The following is a 17,723-nucleotide window of genomic DNA, read 5'->3' on the forward strand; positions in this document are numbered from 1 at the left end:
CTTGAATCCCCTTGAGCTGGTGCCCTGCCTTATCTCCCATCACAGAAAACAGTAAATGGGCTCAGCCAGCTTGCGTACACCACCATAACAAAGTGCCATCTGTCATAATTAAGTCATCCATCAAAAATATGTTCAGGGACTAGGGAAGTAGCTCAGTGGTAAGGCACTTATCTGGTATGCATGAGGCCCTGGGTTTAATCCCCAGCATTGCAGACCATCAACAAAACAAAACAAAAAATAAAATAAAATATAAAATAAACACCACAGGAATAGGTGTGTGTTAAGGAATATGTGCTTATGAGTCATAAAAATACACATACAAAACACACACTCATAGTCACCCGCATGCACACAGGCATATGACAAGGCACAAATAGTACAAAAGGAAGGTACCATAGACTGAGTGGCTTATAAACAATAGCCACAGAATAAAAGGAAATTTTGATTGCAAGTATTAAACAGGAAAGGAGGGGCATATAGCATCTGTTGAAGTCTGTAGCACCTGCTTACTCTTAATGCTGGGCTAGATTCAAAGGTGGAAAGAGATAGCCAGCTCCAATCCTATTCATGAGGCCTCCTCCTTCAGGACTTGTCAACTTTCCAAGGGTTTGACTCCAGATCAGACCTACACATTGAGCATTACATTTCAGTATACAAATTTTGGGGAGACACAAACATTCAATCCATACCACCATCCTATTTCCTTTATCTTTTACATTATGATCTATGAATGCTTTTATATATTTGAATTCTTTGTTTCCTTCCTTCTGATATTTATGTGTTCTGATACTTTCCTTGTAAATGCAGAGATTCTTTCCAGATCTCTACTTCTTAATTTTTCCATTTTAAATGACCTTGATGGCCCTTTGCTATATAATATTTTTAGAATTGTTAGTCCCGACATTTCCACTCATCTTTTCTTCTCCTCTCAAAAAATTTTAATATCTAGTTTCATTTCTTAATATTTAATATGTGCATCTGTTTAGTCTTATTTCTATATATAAATGGATTCGGTACCAAGCAGAAAAGAATTTTTAATGCTTAGTTAGTTCCTCAGCTCCTGAATTATTTATTTTTATTCATCACTTATTTGGTTGGATTTAAAAACCAAGTAGGTTTTTTCAAGACAGTATTATATATGCTAATTCCCCTGAATCATTTTAAGATAGTTTTCATATTACCTTTACCTAAGAAGCAAAATTTCATCCAGATAATTCACAACAAGAGCAAAAGATGAGTGTTAGGAAAGAATCAGAATAGAGTATAAAAAATTCCTCTGGCAATGCATCTAACAGAGGTTGTGGAAATTTAGGACATGCACTAAGTCTGTTTTGTATGTTGTGATTCAGTGGCCTGGGGCATGGATTAAAGGAGCTATGCATATCCTAGCGTGCAGTGACTTTATCTTATCATTGAATTTGAATTATATAGGAAAATAATTTACTTCATACAAGATATTAACAACTTTTAACTCAGTGAAAGAGGCTGATGTCAACATTTTCTCTTTGTCTTTATCACTAACTATGCTCGCAAGATATTTTGATCTATAAAAATGATAGAGATGAATCTTATCATATCTAGATAAATGATTGTGCTATAATCTGCATCAAATAAATCCAAATTTTTTTGGATATAACACATTTTCAGGGCCAGATTTCATTGATTTATTAAGTTTAGGTTAGTTATAACCCTCAAATATTAAAGAAATTCCTCTCCAGAGAGATTTCCATTTGTATAACATAAGTGCATACTAACTTACACAACCTTTAAAATATTGCAAGCATCATCCATTTTTACTTATTAGAAATTCAGCTGCACTGAAGGTGGAACCCATAGAAGGCATTTTGAGGTCCTGTGCTGGACTTTCCACAAGCTCACATGCGTGGCTATGCAGACAGTCTCTAGCAAGAAGGCAAACACAACCACGATGTGCTTCCCCCAGCTCTTGCTTCAGGGGTCACTGTGTGATAGCGGGGTGCCCAGCCCAGTGTTAATTGGATGTGAAGTTCTCTGTGGTGCACTGACATTTGTAGGAAAAGATGTGTAATAAAGGTATCTACCTTTTACTTGAGGCTCCCTGCTTAGAAAGATATATGATTTCTGAGTTTTTTTCTAATACAGACGTTTGATTTGTATTTTGTGGATGTGTGTTTGGTATCCAGAACTGTGTGATGAACTTTTTTCCTGTGCTTTTCTGATATTTGTCCCTTAATTTATGTCATACTTTTATTAAAACCAAAAGAGTAATCAGGACAACGACCTTTTCTCTGCCAATTCCTCTTGGGAAAAAAATTATTCTCCTTTAAATTGCTTCTGGTAGGGCTCAGTGCATAGGGAAGTGAGTTCCTGAATGACTGATTAATAGGAAGCAGGGACTCTGTGGAGAACATATTGTATTACCACGCAGATCGGAAAATGTGTGCAGAATTATTGTTATGTTAATTATCCTCTGCTGAATTTATCTTGGTGTTAAAAATAATAAAAATCTTGAATAGGTAGAATAATTACATTTAACTGTTGTAATTAATAAATTAATTTTAGCAAATGATTCATACCAGGAATGAATTATAATGATTGAAGTATAAATCTTTGTGCTAACATTTTCTACAACCTTTTAACAAATTGTGTTTGAACTGTTAAAGAGAATATTTTTCTGGCATAATTTTTCTTTTTTTTGCAATTTGCTTTTGATGCTCAGAGCTACCCAGTTTTATTATATAATCAATAATCAATATCTGATTTTTCTAAGGATTTAGAAACAATTGCATTGATTTGACTGACTATGTGCCCCAGATACATGTCACAGCAGCGCATGCATAGGCTGTTCTAGATTCGGCACATGTGAACCACTGTCCAGAGATGGGTTTTGTTGTTTATCACCAAGGCTTAGAGGAAACTTCATGAGGATTTGAGTGACTATTACTCACTAACCTCACTGCTTTCACCCCACAACTATGCTAATTTTTAAATAGAATCCATAAACTAGCAAAGAAGGCTTTACAATAAAGTGCTTCTGACTCAGAATTTCATTTAAGAATATTTTGGTAACTGCTGGATAAATTGCCTTGAATGTTGATTTTTTTTTTTTTTGAAATGTCCTAACATGACACCAAGATCTGTGAGAATTTTTGGTGAGTGATGGTTGAAAAGACCATGAGCTGGAGCAGGCAGAGCTCCAGGTGAAGAGAAAAGGAGTCATCCTGCAAGTCACCGGATTCCCAGAGCCATCGCTGAGCTTCCATAAAATACAGGACAGATGCACATTCTATAAAATGATCATGTGTAGTCACCAAAAATAGAATAAATATTCCCCTATTATTCTAAATAAGCTTTTTTTCACAATGAACATGCCAAAGACAGGTGCCAGCTTAGAAACCATGTCAAAGAGCACACATGAAAGGAAAGCCAAGCACCATTCCAGTGTCATCTTAATCCACCAAATAATGATCTCAGTATTTACTGAGATCTTGTCCTCAGAAAGCCAAAGAAGAGTTTGGGTATCTCCATGATTTTCCTCCCTGTCTCACTTTCTTCTCCTTCTTTTCTTCTTTTTATTTCTATTTTTCTTTAAGTTGTGATTGTTCTTCGAGTTTTTTTTTCCCACTAATGCCAGTTCCAACACTGCACTATGTCCGATTGTTCACCTTGAGATCTGACAAGTTTATAAAGCAAAGAATAATCAATGTTGAAAGGAAAACCAAAATACCAAATACCAGTTGAGTCTTCATTTTAAAATAACACCCTCCTCCCCCTTGACTTTAGCAAAAACAATTTTATCTTCTTAATGGTATTTTAAGTAGATATAAAGATTAAAATTAAAATTAGAAAAAAAAAGTTTTAAAGAATGAATCTTGTATTTTTTTAAGCAAGTAAATTAATTTTATCATTTAACAATCTAAGGAAATTATAGATACTTTGGGGAGGTTCAGCATAGGAAGAAGTTTTAGTGAAGGACAAAAGTGGGTGACCTCTATTATATTTGGTACTGGAGATTGAACCCAGAGGTACTCTATCTCCCAGCTATATCCCCAGCACTTTTTACTTTTTATTTGAGGTGATGTCTCACTAAGTTGCTTAGCACCTCAATAAGTTGCTTAGTGCCTTGCTAAGTTGCTGAGACTGGCATAGAACTTGTGATCCTCCAGCCTCAGCCTCCAGAGTCTCTAAGATTAGAGTCATCACACCCAGTTCTCCAATGTTCTAATAGTCTATAAAATTACGTGCAATTAATATTTTAAATATGTATTAAATATAAATTGAGATAAATAAAATATATTTCAATGTGCCATTTTATTACATCTGAGGAAAAAATAAGTAGTGTCAGATTTGTAATGGTAAATGAATTTTATTTTTAGGGTGTATAATTACGCATTCCTAAAGAGATCCAAGATGGCAGGCTTGAGGGAGGCTACGTTCTGTGTTGCTCCATGACCTGGGATTCCAGCAGTAGGAATACTTTTTCTCTGCAGGTTATTAGAGGACACCCAACAGCTACTCCTGCCCTGGACTCCCAGCAGCCATGCCTATGCAGGTCCCTAGGCCTCAGTGTCAGCACAGGACCCCTGGCTGCCCATCTGTGCAAGTATCCCAGCTGCTGCTCTCATGCAGAACACCCAGCTGCTACCCACGGGCATGACTCTGGCTGCCACTCACATGTGGACCCCCATCTACTGACAAGAGGCTCCCCGGTAGCCTCCTTCTTGGGACACTAAAACTTCTGCTGTAATCCCCTACACACAGTAGCCTGATCTGGGGACACTGGACAGGGTCTGGAGACAGATGCCACTCCACAGAGTTGCATCTCTGAACACAATGCCCAATGCCACCACCTGGCCCCATCTGACCCCACACCCTATCTCTGAAAGCAACCGCCTCTATCTTGGGACACCTTTGTTGTCATCTTTAGTTGGGGCAGCTCCAAGCTTGGGACATGGGCTGGGGCTTAGAAGCAACATCAAGGTATCTTTAGTCCCCACCTCCCCATCTCCCCTGCAGCCATTAACACTGCACAGTGCTTGTGGCTATGCACCTGGTCTGTAATTCCCAGTACCTGATCCAGAACTTCCCCAAACTGCTCTCCACAACAGGTGCACAGTCCACAGGTCCTCTGGAGAGAGAGGTTCCTGATTGGGAAGTAGAAAAGGAAACAGGTGAGTGGGATACAGTTTAGAGACTAAATTAGAGACCAGAAATTGTGAGGTCTACAGGCAATATAAGGAGATAAAACCTGGCACCCACATCACATGAGTGGACCCCAAAGGAGATCCTTGGGGTGCAGTATCCCATCGGGAATGGCAAGTGTTATACCCCACCTCCAGAAGTTTCGCCCCCCAGACCAACCCTCCCACTCTAATAACCTTCACCATCCTGAGGATGGAGACACTAGCAAACAACACACAACCCCACCTATTGGAGGAGAAGGGAAGCAGGAATGATACTGATCTCCAACTAAAATAATCCTTGTATTTTCCTTTGAGATTTTTTTTTTCTTTTCTCTCTCTTTCTTCTCCCACCCTAACTTTCCTAACATTTGTGAAAATAAGTACTATTCATAGATTAGGCTACAGAAGACTAGGATGTCTGGACAGTATATTCCAGTTGTATTGTATATTCTTTTATCTTCTGTTTTTACATTTTTTAATTTTTCTTAATTTTTATGTTTGTTTGTTGCACTCTCCCTATTGTCTTCCCACTTACTTGTCTCTCCCAAATCTCTTTTTCTCTTTTCTCCTGCTACTAGGCAACTTCTTTAGATTTCTCTTTCACATGTCCTAAGATCTAATAACTCTATAGCCTCACCTCCAGCCTTCTTAACAGCTCATCCTACACCCTAGCCCCAGTCCTCTCTTTGTTTACCATCAGAAACTGTAGACCCTCTTGCAAACACACTGTTTATATTGTAGATAATAATTGAATTCACCATTTCTGTATATTGTGACAAAACTGTAAATGTCTTAAGAGCAGCTATTTGGTTTAAGGCTGTATATTGTTTGCAGTAGGATCTGTTTAATATTGTTCTCCTCAGTAAAGGAGAGGTATTAGAATTCTTCAGATACACTATAACCCTATAGGGTAAAAACTGAAGATGAAAGATTGGGAAAAACTCTACCACTCATATGGACTGTGGAAACAAGCAGGAGTTTCTATCCTCATATCAAATAAAGTAGATTTCAAGCAAAAGCTAATCAAAAGGGATAAAGAAGTATATTTCACACTGCTTAAGGGAATCGTACCTCTGGAAGACATACAATTATAAATATATAATCTCCAAACAATTTAACAACTACATTCATCAAACTCTCCGAAATTTCAAGAGTCAAAGAGACCACAACACAACTTTTGGGTGACTTTCACACACCCATTTCACCACTAGATAGATCTCCCAAGCAAAAACTAAACAAGGAAACTATAGAACTCAATAATACGATCAATAACTTAGATTTACCAGACATATATAGAATACTTCATCCATCAATTAGTGAATACACTTTCTTCTCAGCAGCACATGGATCCTAAAAATTCCACCAGAAAACTTCTATAGCTAATAAATGAATTCAGCAAAGTAGCAGGATACAAAATCAACCCATAAATCAAAGGCATTTCTGTATATCAGTGAAAAATCCTCTAAAAGAGAAATGAGGAAAACTATGCAATTTACAATAGCCTTTAAAAAAAAAGCTTGGAAATCAATGAAAGAGGTGAAAGATCTCTACAATGAAAACTACAGAACACTATGGGAAGAAATTAAAGAAGACCTTAGAAGATGGAAAAATCTCCCTTGTTCTTGGATAGGTAGAAATAATATTGTCAAAAAGACCATGCTAACAAAATCACTATACAGATTCAATGCAATTATAATCAAAATCCCAATGATATTCTTAATAGAAGTAGATAAAGCAGTCACGAAACTCATCTGGAAAAATAAGAGACCCAGAATAGCTAAAGTAATTCTTAGCAAGAAGAATGAAATGGGTGGCATCACTATACCAGACATTAAACTACACTAGAGAGCAGTAGTGACAAAACCAGCATGATACTGGCACAAAAATAGACTTTTAGACCAATGGTAGAGAATAGAGGACACAGGGACAAACCCACATACATACAGTTATCTCTTATTAGACAAAGGCACCAAAAAGCATACATAAGGGAAAAGACAGCCTCTTCAACAATCAGTGAGATGAATAGAAAGCCGAAATCTTGGGAGTAAATTTTTACCACTGGCACATCAGATGGAGCACTAATCTCTAGGATATATAAGGAACTCAAATTTAGCAGAAAAAAAAAAAAAGATAACCCAATCAATAAATGGGCTAAGGGATTGAACAAACACTTCTCAGAAGATGATATACCATTGATCCAAATATGCGAAAAATGTTCAACATCTATAGCAATTAGAGAAATGCAAAGCAAAACTACTCTAAGATTTCATTTCATTCACTCTAGTCCGTGAATGGCAGCTATTAAGAACACAAACAACAGTAGGTACTGGAGAAAACATGGGGGAAAAGGGAAACTCATACATTGCTGGTGGGACTGAAAATTGGTGCAACCAATCTGGAAAGCGGTATAGAGATTCCTTTAGAAAACTTGGAATGTAACCATTCTCTGCTTTGTATGTTAAATTAAAATATCATTTGACCCAGCTATCCCACTCCTCAGTTTATACCCAAAGGACTTAAAAACAGCATAGTACAGTGACACAGTCACATCAATGTTTATATCATCACAATTCACAATAGCTAAACTGTGGAACCAACCTAGATGCCCTTCAATAGATGAATGGATGAAGAAACTGTAATGTATATATGTACACAATGGAATACTACTAAGAATTAAAAGAGAAAAAAATGATGGCATTTGCAGGTAAATGGATGTAGTTGGAGAATATCATGCTAAATGAAGTAAGCCAATATCCTCCAAAAAACAAAGGCTGAATGTTTTCTCAGATTTGTGGATGCTGATCCATAATAATGGGGGTGAGGGGAGAGCATGGGAGGAATGGAGGAACTTTGTATAGGGCAAAGGGGAGGGAAATGAATTGAGGGAGCACGGGGGTAAGAAAGATGGTGAAATGAGATGTACATTGTAACCGTAGTACATATATGTAGACACAAATGGTATAACTTTACTTTGTGTACAACCAGAGAAATGAAAAATTGTGCTGTATATTAGTACTATGAATTGAAATGCATTCTGCTGTCATGCATGAAAAGTTAAAATAAATAAATAAAAAGAATTACACATCCCTCACTACTTTAAAAGGATCCTGAAAATATTCATTAATAAGTTCATTAGAAGAGAGAGATATTTTGAAGATCATGTTGGTAATTCTGACTTCTACTTCAATGTTTTCAAAGCAATAGCTTTGTTTATCCCAATATCAGAAATGTAAATGAAAGCATTTAATATCTTCACTTGTAATTCTGTGCTTTGTATATTAAATTAAAATATCATTTGTAATATTTAAGTTCATTATGAACACCATCTGAAATCAATTTAATATTGTCTCTTTTTTCCCACAGAGAAGGATATTAGCAAAACTTGAAAAAAGAAAAAAAAAAGACCTGTGCATTTTTCTGTATAATGGCACAATCTAAATAGATCACCATTTTCTTTACAGACCAGTAAAAGCAAAATCCAGCTGACACTTTGGATAATCATTCATTACCAGGATGTTAACCAATATGGAATAAGACAATCTAAATCTCTTACAAAGTAAAAGTTCCAGAGCAGCAAACAGAACCACAAGAAAGGAATTTAGCAAAGGCATTAATTCACTGGCTACCCATGCTATTCTCTAAACTAAACAATAATCTACATTATGGAGTAAATTTGCTCACTCATAAATTTATTAAGTAGTGTTTACTTATTTCCATTGAGGCATAAATAATGCATTATATGGAAAGCAAAGACAAACAGGACTACTTTCCAAACATCAAAATAAATTTTGTAATTTGCAAAATAGATAACCCAAAATAATTAAAACAGAAATAATGCAAAATAAAAGCATTTAAAGTTTTCAATTAAAAGGTACTGGTAATTTATTATTTGCATATACATATGTATTTTATTTTCTATTCTGATATATTTAGTATTCTGGAAACATGTTATTATATTCTTGAACACATCTGGCAATTAAACAACAATACTATATTTGAAATGCTTTTTGCCAAGTCACAGACTATGAAGTTCACCAGGTTTGCTTGACCCAGAGAAAGTGAAATGCAACACAATGAACGACAAAAAGTACATTAATTGTGTACAGAAATTTTAAGTTTCTCTCAGCAGTTCTTTCCTTCATAATTGCTGGATTGTACATTGCTAAAGTATTGAATTTCATCAAAAGCAATTATGAACACGTATCTCACCATGGCACTAGAGAATCTAGGAAAAATTGATCCAGTTTCCAGCTCGTTCATGCTGTGCATGAACTCACTCTTTACATTAATTTCTCTGGAGATTGGAAAATTTGTAGCTAACTCTAACCCAACTCAAAAGTTAGCCATAAAACTGGTTTAGAAATGACAAGAACTTAAACTCGGATACTTCATTTTAAAAAGAATAGTTGAAACTGCATTTCTGGAAATTAAGCATTATCGTGTCTTATAAATGTAAACATTTTACAAATATATGAAGTTATCAAATATATACTATTTGAATTGTTCATATACTTGGGGGTAGCTACCAAATGTAACCTTCCCACCTGACTTCTGATAAACCAGAGCTTTTTGGATCCAAAACTTGTATTTTTCTAAGGTAGAGGAGCATGATATATAAAACCTACAGAACTAGAAGGTGATTGAATGTCATATTACACACATCATTGATAGATCATTATGCTATATAGATTATGCACACCATGAAAGGGAAGTGGAACTTCAGCCTCCTCACTGGACCCACGTGTGGCTGGTTCCCTTATCTTCTGCTTTCTCCAAAGCAAGCAGCAGGTGCATAATTATGTCTGAGTCAGGTCCATGTTGTTCCTTTAAATCAAGCAGTTAAGCAGTACTTATAAATATTATTATTTCTAGAAAGAAATGTGAAATTAATTTGGAAAAGACATAATATTTCCTTCTATGTTATTTAAAAGTAACTTGTGGTGAAATATTTTAGGAGAAACTATATGGTGACTACTGTATGCTTACTTACAGACTATGACAACTTACACAGTAGATATCATGTCATATTTATCAAATAACTTCCACAGTGCCTAACTCATGTATGTCTGGCGCAAAGTACAGACTCCATAATTGTTCCAAGAAGAAAAAAAGAAACCAACATTTTTCTTAAAGCAAAGCTTCAAATTATTTTGATTCAACAAGTTTTATAAATCCATTTAATTAGTAAATATTAAAGATGGGAAAACACCTTATCCTTTGACTCATCTAAAAATATATTCTACTAGGACCCCGTCATTGGTGGTTATAAAATAATAATGGGACAATAATAAAGCTTTTGCATTTATAAATTCAATCAAATTACAAATAGATTACATTCTAAAATTTATACTGAAAATATGGTAATCTGGGAAGTTACTTTTAATAATTGATTTTTACAGATACTGTTGATACCCAAATAAATGCCAAACAAAGCACACAATTATACCATCTCATTAAAAATCCAAGTATGATTTTTCCTGTTAGCAAGAAATCTGTTAGGCCAATTTAGCAAGAATTCTGCCACCCTTTGTTTCCTCTTGTAATTTCCCATCCCCTGACTTCCTCCCTACATGTCCCCCCTCATCCTTGTGGTCTGTGGAGTGGAGTCCAGTTCTGCCTGCTGGCTGCAACTCATTGGACACTTATGTCACTGACCCTGAATGAAGTTTTCCTCACTGTTTTGAAAGTGTCAGAATTTATTTTTTTTCTTTTACAGTTATGGTGCCAGCATTTTCACAGAGTCCCTAACATTGCACATAGGACCCCAACGGTTCACATTTGAAGACACGTCTTCACTCAGCCTGGTGGATCCTGGATCCCATGTGAGTGGACTCCTGCTCTGGAGGACAATTCACTGAAACACAGTGAGGGCAGATTTTCAGCCTCAAGATTCCTAATTCCTACAGGCTCTAAGCTTCACTAATTCTGTCTGCTTCCTTTCTTATTAGCATGACATGACTTAGGATCATCTGTGGCTTATTCTTCCAGCTGCTGCTGTAATAAAATACTGTGGAGTAGATATCTTGTAAACAACAGGAAATTATCTCTCAGAGTTATGGAGAGCGGGAAATCCAAGGTCAAGCTGCAGGCAGATTTGGAGTATGGTAAGGGACTGCTCCTCACAGACAGGGTCTTCCAGCTGTATTCCCACAAGGCGAAAGGAGTGAGCAAGTTTCCTTAGGCCTCCTTTATAGGCACTAATCTCAGGCTCTAATCATTTTTCCAGAATCCCACTTTAACACCTTCATTTTGGAGACCCGGATTCCAACATGTGAATTTTGAACAAATGTTCAGACCATAGCAGTTTGGAACTTCAGTAACTCCCCCAAATTGGGTCCTCCAAGACCTCTGCCTTCCCTTTCCTGTAGTCTTCTTCCCCCTTGACCTTCCCTTCAGTTCCCGAACACTTTGAGGTGTGGCATCTTGGATCCCAGGGAGCTTCTCTTCTCCTTGCCCAACAGCCCCCCCAGAGTCACTTGACCTTTGCCCCCTGTCTTCTTCTGTGTCTCTCAAGGGAATTGGGGATTCCAAAAGCAGCTACGTATCAGAGGAAAAGAAATCACTAAACATCTTCTTCCCATACATTAGTAAAATGCCTTATCCCACATATTGAGCAAATAATCTAATTTTTTATCTATCACAAACACAATTCACTTAAAACTATAAAATCAAGTTAAAATGATAGTCAACTATTTTTTAACTCAGTGACTTTTGTATTACTCTGATTACATGACTCACGGCTAATATTTCTGAGTAGAAGCTATATAGTCTCTATTTGTGTCTATTTCTAAGTTATACAAGTTTACATGCTATACATATGTAAGTTGTTCTACTTCTGGATACTATTACCACATTAATTCATAAAATCCCATGTAGGAGCTCTATTCAAATTGCTTTAGAGATAAATAAGCATTTATACAAATTAAATATTTCTAAAACTCCGAGAAATATGGAAACTCACCCAAATGATCTTCAAATTCACATGAATTGCATATGTTTTGGAAAATAAAACTAGTTTAGTATTATTGGTTCAATAAAATTGGATAAATCTTTTGAATTATCAACATCAAATGTGATAAAAGCAAACAATTTTATTCTACTTGGGTTTACTATTCAAACAAGGTAACATTACATCTACCACATGTTCAAGATCATAAACATTGTAAATTCAACCTAAAAGCAGTATATAGGTAAAGATGCAGTTAATAAGAGAGTCACTTATGCATATGAGCATATCAGCATATCAAGTGCAGGAATAAACAGCAAACAAATAACCCTATGTCTGGGTTTTTGCTTTTGTGTTACTTGCTTAATAAGGATGCACTATAAATATGGGGGGAAAAACTGAAATGATAGCTAGCTTTCTTAAATGTTATAAATGTTCTGCTTCAAAATAGTTTCCAAAATATTTTTGTAACTTGTAACCCTAGACTTATGCTAAATTAAGTAATAGATATTCATTAAACCTCAAAATGATTTCTAAGTAAGATAAACTACTGAAGCATTAATTGCCAAGCATAATTTTAAGATTGTATACTTTTGGCTTCTTATGTTTATACAGTACAAGGGATTAAATATATTGAAGTGTGTTAATAAGAATGTTCTTTCTGCCACATTGAAAAATTTTACTTTGAGAGAGTATATCCCTATAAAAATCATAAAATAGTATCTTCATAGAATTTTCTAGTCTGATGTAGAATTCTGATATGTGAAAGACAAATCGCAAGAATGTTACTAATAGTTAAAAACTATAATTAATGTGTACAAATGAAACTATTAAAATAAAAAGGCTACAAGGGAAATTGTTTTGCATGAAAACTCTATAGGATGTGGTTTTGTTAAGGGGAAAGAGAATGATTTTTCTTCAAGTAAAATGGAACATTGTTCTATAAGAGGACATATGGAACAATTTTGAATAGAAATCATTGTTGAAATTTGGAGAAATGAATCTTAGGAATGGTATCTTAACTTGTGTGTTCAAAGTTGACTAAGATTAATGGATTGATTGTCATTTTGTGGCTTAGTTTCTGTGTTCTCTATTCTGTACCACTGGGTAACCCACAAAACTACAATTATCTTATATTAGACAAAGGTGCTAAAAACATGTATTGGAGAAAAGATAGTTTCTTCAACAAATGGTTCTGGGAAAACTGGAAATCCATATGCAACAAAATGATATTAAACCCCTATCTCTCACCATGCACAAAACTCAACTTAAAATGGATCAAGGATTTGGGAATACAAACGGAGACCCTCCATCTAATAGAAGAAAAAATAGGCCCTAATCTCCATTGTGTGAGATTAGGCCCCAACTTCCTTAATAAGACTCCTTTGGCACAAGAATTAAAATCAAGACTCAATAAATGGGATGGACTCAAACTAAAAAGTTTCTTCTCAGCAAAAGAAGTAATCTGTGAGGTGAATAGAGATCCTACATCTTGGGAGCAAATCTTTACCCCTCACACATCAGATAGAGCACTAGTCTCTAGGGTATATAAAGAACTCAAAAAACTAAACACCAAAAAAAAAAAACCCACAAATAACTCAATCAATAAATGAGCCAAGGACTTGAACAGACACTTCTCAGAAGAGGATATATGATTAAATATATGAAAAAATGTTCATCATCACTAGCAATTAGAGAAATGTGAATCAAAACTACTTCTAACATTTCATCTCACTCCAGTCAGAATGGCAGCTATTATGCATACAAACAACAATAATTGTTAGCAAGGATGTAGGGAAAAAGGCACACTCACACATTGCTGGTGGGACTGCAGATTGGTACAGCCAATATGGAAAGCAGTATGGAGATTCCTTGGGAAATTGGAAATAGAACCACTATTTGACCCAGCTATCCCTCCCCTCTGTCTATACCCAAAGGACTTAAAAACAGCATACTACAGGGACACAGCCACATCAATGTTTATAGCAGCACAATTCACAATAGCTAAACTGTGGAGCCAACCTAGATGCCCTTTGTGGATGAGTGGATAAAAAAATGCAGCATATATACATAATGGAATATTACTCAGCAATAAAAGAGAAAAAAGTCATGGCATTTGCAGGTAAATAGATGGATTTAGAGAAGATAATGCTAAGTGAAGTTAGCCAATCCCAAAAAAACAAAGGCCTAATGTTTTCTTTGATATAAGGAGGCTGATTCATATTAGGATAGAGAGAAGAAGCATGGGAGGAATAGACACACTCTCGATAGGGCAGAGGGGTGGGAGGGTAAAGAAGGGGCATGGGGTAATTAATGATGGTGAAATGTGATGATCATTATTATCCAAAGTACAGGTATGAAGACATGAATTGGTGTGAGTATACTTTGTATACAACCAGAGATATGAAAATGGTGCTCTATATGAGTAATAAGAAGTGTAATGCATTCCATTGTCATATATAAATTTAAAAAAAAAGAAGAATCATCTGTTGTCACCATCAGCTTGGGACTGGTCAGCATATCTAAAAAGCTCAGAAATTCACCCTCTGGCTTCCAGGTCCCATTACTGGATGGATTCTTTATGACCCCTTTGTAGGTAATAATGTCAGTCACCTAATAAGGTCAAACTGTATCAAATGTATATTCAGTGATTTGTTCAATAAATAAACAAGATAAAAAATATTGGATTGATTGGTCAATTAATTGATAGCTTTATTTTTTTCTGGTTTAGGAATTGAATGCAGAGCCTGGTACATGTGAAGTATCTGTTCTACCAGTGATCTACATCCCAGTCCCCAAAATGAACTTTAATATAAAAAGTACATTCATCTAAAACTGGAGTTTGGTTTTTCTTTGAAAGTCACATTTTTCTCAATTGCTGGTCTGCTTTTAAGATATTGTAAACTATTTTCTTACATGTAAGAAATATATAAGAAAATATTGCTGATATTCAAATAATTTGAAGTGATTTTCCTGGGAAATGAAGATTCCCTGTCTTAGATTTCCCTTTGCTTTATGTTAAACTTTCCACATCTTTGATTACTTAAGAGAATGAGCCTTCTAACATTTTAAAGTAAAAGCTAAGGAATTTTACAGTTCTGATGCCTCTTAACGCTAACTTTTGAATTCATCCACCATCAATTTGGTTAAATAAGTAGTAAAGTTTTGTTTCACATAACCTAAGAATTTGTTCTGTTAAGTGTTGAAAGCTTTTGACAGTTTTAATAACTCTGCCTTTTCAACATCAAATCAAATAAAATCTTGATCCTGAACTGACACTGAGATTTCCCAGAGGGCACCTAAAATTTCAAGGAATTTGTTCTTTCACTTGGTAAAAACAAAATTGTTAAAAAATAATTAGCTCTATTTGATATGTTCAATTGTATTAAAATTACTATCTAATAAGAAAAGTTGCTTCATCTTTTCACAGTTTATATGTGTCTATGGGGGGGGTTATATGTGTATGTGTGTGTACTAGTTCATGTCTTGCTGCTATAACAGAGTACACAAGACTGATTAATTTATGAAGAAGAGGGGTTTATTTGGCCCATGGCTCTGGAGGTTGGGAGCCCAGGAGCATGGCACTGGCATCTGGCAAGAGTCCTTGTGCTACACCATCCCATATTTAAAAGTGAAAGGGAAAACAAGGGAGAGTGTGAGAGAGAGTGTCAAACTTGCTTTTGTAACCAGCCTACTCATGCTAATGAACAAACTCCTATGACAAAGAAACAGCTCCTCTGATACTGACAATCCATTTATGAGATCTACCCACCTCTTATAAACCCCACAGCTCAACAATGTCACACTGGGATTAAGTTTCCAACACATCCACTTTGGGGGACACATTTCAAGCACAGAAGTGGATAACTGTTGTTCATACAGTCATGCAGTATACCACTGTTCTGGTAACTGGGACACGGATATGATGGTGGTCCATGAGACTGTACAACCAAGTGATGCTGTGGTCATTTTATCTTGTGTAAGTGCCCTCTGTGATGTTGGCAAGATGGTAGACTCACCTACAAATGTGTTTTTCAGATCATATCCTGTTGTTAAGCAGTACATGACAATCTGTATAAATATTTTGTAAATTGTGCTAACTTCCTAGAAATTTACCAATACCCACCTATGATATTCCTGATAATGATAGCAAATCTAACTATAATTTAAAATGTTGTGTGCCTCAGGAGTTAACTACATTTCCTTGTTAAATAAACTCTCATTAGATCTCTGTCATGGCTATTTTATGGCTATTATTCTAAGTAAATTTTATTTTACTTTTTTCTCTTTTTTTCTTTTTTCCTGAAAGAACTTACAATCAGTTCCAGGCCAGAGTGCTTCATCTTTAATATAAAAGACTGTCTCTAAGACACTTGGAAAGGACCATAACAGGTATCTGTGATACAGGCTTCTGATGAAATTGCTTAGGTGGCTTTGAGATTATATCACTGGGCTAAGTATGTCCAGAACATTAATGGAGAAACTGAGGTATTCACTAAACTGCTATCCAAGTTCAAGCAAAGCAAGAATTAAGTATAACTTGACAAAGAGTGATTGTCTCATCTCAGGACTTGCGCTTGCTGATTTTTTTAATGTTCTTTTTTCCACATTTAAGAATCATCATTTAAGAATCATCTTATTGCATCAGATCAATAAGAATCTTTCCAATATAATGAGACATCTTTGGATACACTGATTATATAACTAAGGCTCAGACTCTGTGTGTCATATTTGAGAATGATGTACAAAGAACAGGTGTAACTGGTTGATTTATAAGGAAATAAGATGGGCTATATAGAAATAAGGCTGACAGAGCCTTGAAAATACTGGTCTGTTACCCATCATAATTCTGGGCCTCATACATGTGTAAGAAAGTTCACTTCCTGGAAGGTTTAGGGAACTGAGGATATTTGAGGAAACTCCAGGAGAGTTTGCCCAAATCTGTTATTATTGCAGAAGACTGGTAGCAAGTTCTTGGCTTGGCCTCCAGCCTCAAGAGACATTTAAAGTATAACCATTTTTGTTTTTAATGAAAAGTTCCAACAAAGCAAGTTTTAAAAGGCTAATTGGATCAATAACAATTTTTGCTGCATGTATATAAACAGGCCAAACCTAAAAATGCAATACTTAGTTTATAAAACAGATTATCAAAAAGGAGGTGACCATAGAAAGAAATGTTATGCTTCAATGGAAAACCACAGCATACCCTTTGTCATTATAGTGCTATTTTTTGTCTTCAAGTAATTGGGCTAGATACTACCATCTTAGATATTTTATCAGTTCTTACCAAATTTTTAACTTTGGTAGCTCTCCCCAATATCTCACTATTAATCCCAAGAAGCATTTTCATGTTTCCCCACTTCCCTTCTATCCTTGATGTTTCCTCTTAGCACGTCCTGCCCAGATCCTTACTGGGAGGCTATCTTGAGAGGTGACTTTCCCCATAGGATCTAAGGAAGCCTGCAAGCTGATGGTGGAGGACAGGTAATCTCTGGGCCCAGAGCTGCTGCTCTGTCAACTACTTAGGAATCTTTGAACATCTACACCTCTATACCTTTCCTGATTATCCTACTCTCAAGTCTTAGTAAAAGATTCAGCTGGACCTTCAAAAATGC

At 35.7% G+C, this 17,723-nt stretch overlaps 1 pseudogene; it reads left to right on the forward strand.

Moving 5' to 3' along the window:
• The first annotated feature begins 11,217 nt into the window (after positions 1-11,217).
• Positions 11,218-17,723, forward strand: part of LOC101967406 (elongation factor 1-alpha 1-like) — a 46,935-nt pseudogene continuing 40,429 nt past the window's right edge.

Source organism: Ictidomys tridecemlineatus, chromosome 9, assembly GCF_052094955.1.
Source record: "Ictidomys tridecemlineatus isolate mIctTri1 chromosome 9, mIctTri1.hap1, whole genome shotgun sequence".
NCBI classification, from domain to species: domain Eukaryota; kingdom Metazoa; phylum Chordata; class Mammalia; order Rodentia; family Sciuridae; genus Ictidomys; species Ictidomys tridecemlineatus.